General features: G+C 44.8%; 1 protein-coding gene across 2 annotated transcripts in view; it reads left to right on the top strand.

The window, feature by feature from the left end:
* The first annotated feature begins 284 nt into the window (after positions 1-284).
* Positions 285-8,539, top strand: part of LOC141122016 (uncharacterized) — a 30,228-nt gene continuing 21,973 nt past the window's right edge. Inside the window, exon 1 of one of the 2 annotated variants that reach the window (XM_073611812.1) lies at positions 285-463. The gene's annotated coding sequence lies outside the window, so the exon portion shown is untranslated. The remainder of the gene's footprint in view (positions 464-8,539) is intronic. The other variant, XM_073611811.1, reaches the window with a different exon arrangement.

Here is an 8,539-nt window from a genome sequence, read left to right as displayed (position 1 = left end):
TGCCTCTTCATACACACTCAGAGCTCTGCCTCTTCATACACACTCAGAGCTCCGCCTCTTCATACACACTCGGAGCTCCGCCTCTTCATATACACTCGGAGCTCCACTACTTCATACACACTCAGGAGCTCCGCCTCTTCATACACACTCAGTGCTCCGCCTCTTCATACACACTCAGAGCTCCGCCTCTTCATACACACTCAGGGAGGAGAGAAAGGAGAAGGATATACAGTACATACACACAGCACAAGGCCGTGTTCACACTACCAGATGTTTTTTTCAGGGCTGCAGTTCCTCTGAGCTCCACAAGGTGGTGATCTCACTTCTACCCAGATAGGAAGTCTCTATGGAATACAGACAGGAAGTGATGTCAGGTAAAGACAGGAAGTGATGTCAGGTACACAGGACATTCCATTTGGAAGGACGTAGAGAGAAGACGTTGCTGGATTTGGCGGCAGAGGAGGTAATATGTAGATTAACCCCTTCAGGGGGATCAGTTGATGATGAATATATCTTCCTTCCAAAGATGGTCATACATGGTTCAGTTTTATTGTTCAGCCAGCGGGATGAGTCAGGTTGTCACCTCATCCCTTTAAACCTGAACACATATGAATTACACAGGTTCTGTGGCTGATTATGTTGGTAATTAAACTCACTTGGTGCCTTATGTGCATTAAATTAGCCTCAGAACCCGTGTAATTCATATGTGTTTAAAGTTTTAAAGGGATGAGGTGGCAACCCTACGGCTGAGTGAAAAATCTGAAGAGATTCCCCCATCCACACATTAGAGGGGGATGGGGGAATCCTCCCTGCTGCACTATTGTATTCTGACAATGGGGGGCGCTCCTCCGCTCTCAGAATACACAGATCAGTGATGAAGCTATTGGCTGCAGCCGCTGATCGAGTGACTTTTATCCGGCAGTGACCACACATGGATGGAAATGTGACCGATCCCTGCTGAACCAGCTGAATTTCCATGTCTCTATGGTCACCATAAGTGACTTCCTCCCCTCCCCCTCATCTCCTTCATTATGTAAGTCATGCTGAGATCATCTCCCATTGGCTGAGCAATATTCTCATTTGTCTCTGAGCTCCTTCTTGCTATTCCTCGTCCTGCCTGTTGTTTCCTTGGATTGATTTTCTGTGTAGTGACCCCGGCTTCATCTCTTGGATGCGCTCATCTGTTGCTTGTCCTGACCTTTATCCTGATTCCTGGATCTCCTCCTCATCTCTCCTCCATATCCTCTTACACAGCTTTTCTCCACACCTGCAGTGACCCTGGGGGGTGGAAACTTGGCACCAACACTCAGCAAAATCCATCCCCACCATTAGGAGCTCTGGAGAAAATTGTCTGCTATTTACACTCCGTTCCTCCGCACGTCACCTGATCACATGAGAGCTTACTTTCACAGATTCCTGACAGATTTCTGTATGGTAAATGTCAAAGTTCACTCTTCAGTTTAGGAGAGGTAGGACGCACCCAGGAACAATGATTTAGTTTGCAAAGGAACCCTAATGTAGAGGACCCCTCAAATCTCATCTTTCAAATAGGATCAATTGGGAATGTATCATCGCATAGTGGTCATGCGGATACAGGATACATATGTGTGCCACGTCTAATATAAATTATTTAGAGAACGTGAAAGTGTGGGCAGGCACCAAGACTTTATAGGCACAATAAGGATACTTATAGCATTAAAAGTCTAATTTTTATTTCAAAAATATATACTAAAAACGGGGAAAGACAAAAATAGGATTAAAACTGAATATAATATACATCGTTTACAGAATATGCACTCCATACACAGTAAATCGGGAGACAACGGAACTACAGGATCAGTAAGAGACACAAGCAACTTATTGATCTATATAGTTCCAGTACATATCGTTGAATCGAACGCCATGTGATGGTGGTAGTCAAGATTCTGTATAAACTCATAAGCTCGACATGTTGCGCGCCTTAGCGCTTCTTCAGGAGCATGCAATACGACAACTGTAATGAATAATAAACTATTAACAGCGTTTCCAAAATATTTTTGTATGTGTATAATAAGAACATTTCCATATAGGTCAGCGGATAATGTATGGGGAGAACACCAGGGGAGCATCAGTGCTGCAGACATGTCAGGCCGGGAAAGGGCAATGTGGGGACGGATGTAACATAATACAGATATATAGTATAAAATAGGGAAGGTATATAGATATGATATAGCATATGGGTGACAGTCAGGAGGGGTAGAGGGGGAAAAGCCAGGGAGGCCGATCCAGGACTGGAGCATCCCAATAAGTACGCCCCTTTGAGTGTCATTGGTGAAACCAGTCAGGGACCAGCACTGCTGGAGATGAGGGACTCTCCTAGCTGCCGGGGGAAGAACTCCTCCAGTGAGAGTGGGGGGGCAGCAAAGGGAAAGGAAAGACAGATTCTGGTGGTAGGGGACTCAATTCTTAGAAGGACAGAGAGGGCAATCTGTAACCAAGACCTGAAGCGCCGAACAGTATGTTGTCTACCGGGCGCTCGGGTTCGGCACATCACGGATCTTGTGGACAGATTACTGGGAGGGGCTGGGGAAGACCCAGCTGTCATGGTGCACGTTGGCACCAATGACAAAGTCAGAGGCAGATGGAGTGTCCTAAAGAACGATTTTAGGGACTTAGGAGCTAAATTGAGGAAAAGGACCTCCAAGGTAGTATTCTCAGGAATACTACCGGTACATCGAGCCATACCAGAAAGGCAGAGGGAGATTAGGGAAGTAAACAAGTGGCTGAAGAGCTGGTGTAGTAAGGAGGGGTTTGGGTTCCTGGAGGACTGGGCCGACTTCTCAGTTGGTAACCGGTACTATAGAAGGGACGGACTGCACCTAAATGAGGAGGGTGCAGATCTGCTGGGAAGGAAGATGGCCAAAAAGTTAGAGGGGTTTTTAAACTAGGCGATGGGGGGAGGGTCCAGAGGCAGAGATAGCCAGCGCGGAAGATATTCCAGAGGCTAGTATTGGGGGCATTAGTGGTAGGTTAACCAAAGCACAAAAACACAAGGTGAGTATAGTAGCAAGTCCTAGTTGCAATCTCGAAACACCCAATACGAGGACAATATGCGACCGGTCTAAACTATGTGGCATGTTCACCAATGCCAGGAGCATGGCGGACAAGATGGGTGAACTAGAGATACTGTTGTACGAGGAGGATTTGGATTTTGTGGGAATTTCAGAGACCTGGTTCAACAGCTCTCATGATTGGCTGGCAAACATTCAAGGGTATACCCTATACCGCAAGGATAGAGAGGGTAAAAAAGGGGGAGGGGTATGCCTATATATCAAGAATAATGTACAAGTGAATGTGAGAGATGACATCACTGAGGGAGCTAGAGAGGAGGTGGAATCCTTATGGGTAGAGCTCCAAAGGGATAAAGCTAAGGGGAAAATAATACTGGGAGTATGCTATAGGCCCCCAAACCTGAGGGAGGAAGTGGAGACGGATCTCCTATCACAAATTGGATTAGCAGCAAGAATGGGAAGTGTTATCATAATGGGGGATTTTAATTATCCAGACATAGACTGGGCGGAGGGAACCGCGCATTCATTTAAGGCTCGCCAGTTCCTTAATGTCTTGCAGGACAATTTTATGGGTCAGATGGTAGACGCACCAACTAGAAATAAAACATTACTGTATCTACTGATTACCAACAATACAGACCTGATCACGGATGTGGAAATGCGGGGCAATTTAGGTAACAGTGATCACAGGTCAATTAGTTTCAGTATAAATCACACAAATAGGAAACATAAAGGGAATACAAAGACACTGAATTTCAAAAGAGCCAACTTCCCTAAACTACAAACCTTGCTAAAAGGCATAAACTGGGATAAAATATTAGAAACAAAGAATACGGAGGAGAGATGGGTTTGCTTTAAGAGCATATTAAATAAGGGCATTAGCCAATGTATCCCATTGGGTAATAAATTTAAAAGAGCGAACAAAAGTCCTGGATGGCTTAACTCCAATGTAAAAATGCATATAAAAGCAAAGGAGAAGGCCTTCAAAAAATACAAGGTTGAGGGATCATCCTCAGCATTCAGACTTTATAAAGAATGCAATAAGAAATGTAAGCGTGCAATTAGGACAGCTAAGATAGAACATGAAAGACACATAGCGGAGGAGAGCAAAAAAAATCCCAAGAAATTCTTTAAGTATGTAAACAGTAAAAAAGGGAGGACAGACCATATTGGCCCCATAAAGAATGAGGAAGGACATCTGGTTACAAAGGATGGGGAGATGGCGAAGGTATTGAATTTATTCTTCTCCTCAGTCTTCACGAGTGAATCGGGGGGCTTCAGTAACCAAAACTGCAGTGTTTATCCTCATGACACAACACAGGAAGCACCTACATGGTTAACAGAGGACGGAATTAAAATTAGACTTGAGAAACTTAACATTAATAAATCACCGGGACCAGATGGCTTGCATCTGAGGGTACTTAGGGAACTCAGTCAAGTGATTGCCAGACCGTTGTTCCTAATTTTTACAGATAGTCTACTGACTGGAATGGTACCAGCTGATTGGAGAAAAGCCAATGTAGCACCTATATTTAAAAAGGGCCCAAAATACATCCCTGGGAATTACAGACCAGTTAGCCTAACATCGATAGTATGTAAACTCTTGGAGGGGATGATAAGGGACTATATACAGGATTTTAGTAATACGTACGATATCATTAGCAGTAATCAGCATGGATTCATGAAGAATCGTTCTTGCCAAACCAATCTATTAACCTTCTATGAGGAGGTGAGTTGCCATCTAGATAAAGGAAGGCCTATAGACGTGGTGTATCTGGATTTTGCAAAAGCATTTGACACAGTTCCCCATAAACGTTTACTGTACAAAATAAGGTCTGTTGGCATGGACCATAGGGTGAGTACATGGATTGAAAACTGGCTACAAGGGCGAGTTCAGAGGGTGGTGATAAATGGGGAGTACTCAGAATGGTCAGGGGTGGGTAGTGGGGTGCCCCAGGGTTCTGTGCTGGGACCAATCCTATTTAATTTGTTCATAAACGATCTGGAGGATGGGATAAACAGTTCAATCTCTGTATTTGCAGACGATACTAAGCTAAGCAGGGCAATAACTTCTCCGCAGGACGTGGAAACCTTGCAAAAAGACCTGAACAAATTAATGGGGTGGGCGACTACATGGCAAATGAGGTTCAATGTAGAAAAATGTAAAATAATGCATTTGGGTGGCAAAAATATGAATGCATTCTATACGCTGGGGGGAGAACCTCTGGGGGAATCTAGGATGGAAAAGGACCTGGGGGTCCTAGTGGATGATAGGCTCAGCAATGGCAGGCAATGCCAAGCTGCTGCTAACAAAGCAAACAGAATATTGGCATGCATTAAAAGGGGGATCAACTCCAGAGATAAAACGATAATTCTCCCGCTCTACAAGACTCTGGTCCGGCCGCACCTAGAGTATGCGGTCCAGTTCTGGGCACCAGTCCTCAGGAAGGATGTACTGGAAATGGAGCGAGTTCAAAGAAGGGCAACAAAGCTAATAAAGGGTCTGGAGGATCTTAGTTATGAGGAAAGGTTGCGAGCACTGAACTTATTCTCTCTGGAGAAGAGACGCTTGAGAGGGGATATGATTTCAATTTACAAATACCGGACTGGTGACCCCTCAATAGGGATAAAACTTTTTCGCAGAAGAGAGTTTACCAAGACTCGTGGCCACTCATTAAAATTAGAAGAAAAGAGGTTTAATCTTAAACTACGTAGAGGGTTCTTTACTGTAAGAGCGGCAAGGATGTGGAATTCCCTTCCACAGGCGGTGGTCTCAGCGGGGAGCATTGATAGCTTCAAGAAACTATTAGATAAGCACCTGAATGACCACAACATACAGGGATATACAATGCAATACTGACACATAATCACACACATAGGTTGGACTTGATGGACTTGTGTCTTTTTTCAACCTCACCTACTATGTAACTATGTAACTATATATACTAGGTAAGGTAAAAAAGGGGGAAGGGGGTATCAGAAAGGGGAACAATGCAGGGAAAGAAGGGAAAGCAGGGGGAGGCAGGGGAGGAGGGGGGGAGGGAAAGGGGGGGGTCTGGGGGAAAGGGGGGAGGGGGGGGGGAAGGGGGGGAAAAAATGGGGGGGGGGGAAGGAGGGACAGGGGGAAGGGGGGGGGGGAGGGGACGGGGGGAGGGGGAAGGAAAGGAAACATGGAAGGGAGGGAAAGGGGGGGGGGGAGAAAAAGGAGGTTGTATATATTAATATAATATTAACAGGTGGACTATGAAGTGTGTATATAGTTGTTAATATATATATATATATATATATGTAAATATCTAGTAAACAGTATATATATATGATTCCCAGTGCAAGATAGTGGAAATCACATGCCCATTGAGGGATAGCTTATTGAAGTGAAATACAATAAAACTTACCCTGGTCAATGTAGAAACTATAATTTAAGAAAGGGGGAGGATGGAAAACAAAACCTCAGCCGTTTCCCTAATAAACAAAGGTGGTTCCCAGCAATTAGGTGGAACAAGGGAAAAAGAGTTATCGGTCACAGACTGACTTATAGGTTTCATCAAGGTATATGAACTTAATAGTACCCTAGGGTGCTGTGCGGTTCTATCCCCAGTCTTGCTGAGTCTGTTGAGGTAGATAAAGAAAGGTGATGAAGTAAGATAACATCTAAATTGGGTGAGGCTGAGAAAGGGAATACTAGCAGTATACGCTTACCTAATTGTAGAACTTGTAAATATAGCGGTAGGTGGTGGAGCGTTAGACCGCCATCACACCACAGATAGTGGTTTTTGCAGAGTGTACAGCGAGAGACGCCATGACGGCGTCTCTTGTACACCCGCCCCGCCTGTGGTCACCAATCGGCATAGCCGACGTGACGTCATCCAGGCCAGCCGCTGGCGCGTACTGCGCATGTCCCGATTCCCGGCGCAGATCAGAAGAACCGAAAGAGCGTCGGGGAGGGGGACGGCAGTCGCGTCCAGGTATCCAGGCAACCAGAGGGGGCCGGGCCTGCCGTGTTAACTCATCATCCCCCAGCGGACAGAGCATACAGCAGCACAAGGAGGGGAAGAGGGGAAGGAAAGGGGCAACGACATCCCGAACATCCCAACCAATTAGGGATGCGGGGAGGTCCCTCGCCATCACCCCCCCACCCCTCCACACAAGGCCGCCGATGGGTGTCCGTCCACAAAGGGGAAAGGGGGAGAGGAGGACAGCAACGGCCCGCCCACGCCAACATGGCAGTCACGGAATACCAGATGCGCCGACATCTGCAGACTAGAAACGGTGCAGATGTGGCGCTGGGCGGCCGCACATTGCCCCTGAAGGTCCTACCTGAGTGATGCAGAAGGGAGATATACCCATGGTGTAAAATCAGCCCCCATAGTGCCTCTGTAGAGGAGATGAAAATAAATATAAACATATACAGATAACCAAATACTGTAAGAAAAAAGATTTATATTCACATAGATATGAATATTAAGACCGGCATCTAAGGATCATGGTAACAATTGAGTTGGGGAAAATGAAAAATAGGCAGCAAAAACAGAGTATACAGTATATAACAGTACATTATGTTTTACTATAGATTCTTTTGAGTAGTATATAAGTTGGTGTGTATTACCCTGATAGATAACCAGAGGCATATAGGGAATTCAAAAATAATAACCAGAGCCGATGGATCGGGCTCTCAAGCAGTCTGATTTCAATAAATAGATGGAAACAATTTAGTATGCATGTATCTTTTTTGTACATAGCATTGAATGTATTATAATTTAGAGAAATGGTTTGTATGACTGGGCCTCATTAATTCCAGGGGGGACAGTAGCCCCCAAGCGCTCAATCCATAGTGTTTCTTGTTGGCATACTTTTTTGTCCCACTCACCACCCCTGGGATCCGGTGGAATAACGGTTAATGCAATAAATGAGACAAGGGAGGTATTAAATTTGTGATAGAGGTCAAGGTGCCTGCTGACTGCCGTTATCATTTTTCCTTCCCCGGAGTAATAAATGTGATCCCTAATTCTACAACGTAGATGTCTAATGGTCTTCCCAACACAGAATGCGCCGCATTGGCACGTCATTAAGTATACCACACCTTTTGTATCACAGTCTGCGTGAAACTTGGGTATAAACTTTTCTCCATTAGGTAGTATAAAGGAATTTTCTTCTTTCACCCATGGGCAGAAGGAACATTTGCCACATTGAGTCATACCTAATTTAGAATGTTTAATTTGGGGTGTAACAGAAAAGTGACTTGAAGTTAGTTGGTCACCTAAAGACCTAGTACGTTTGAATGTGATCTGTGGGGAGGGGCTGATATATTTGTTTAAAATAGGGTCCTCCTGAAGGATCGGCCAATGTTTGTTCAATATATCCCTAAGTTTGTGATGTTGTTGGGAGAATTTGGTAATAAATCTCACTGGAGTGTTGGTCAAAACATTTTTCTGTTTAAAAAGTAAAGAATTCCTTGATTGGCGGATGGCTTTGTTATATGCACTGCGTAG

This window comes from Aquarana catesbeiana, unplaced genomic scaffold, assembly GCF_042186555.1.
Source record: "Aquarana catesbeiana isolate 2022-GZ unplaced genomic scaffold, ASM4218655v1 unanchor237, whole genome shotgun sequence".
NCBI classification, from domain to species: domain Eukaryota; kingdom Metazoa; phylum Chordata; class Amphibia; order Anura; family Ranidae; genus Aquarana; species Aquarana catesbeiana.
This window is presented reverse-complemented; position numbering and strand designations above follow the sequence as displayed.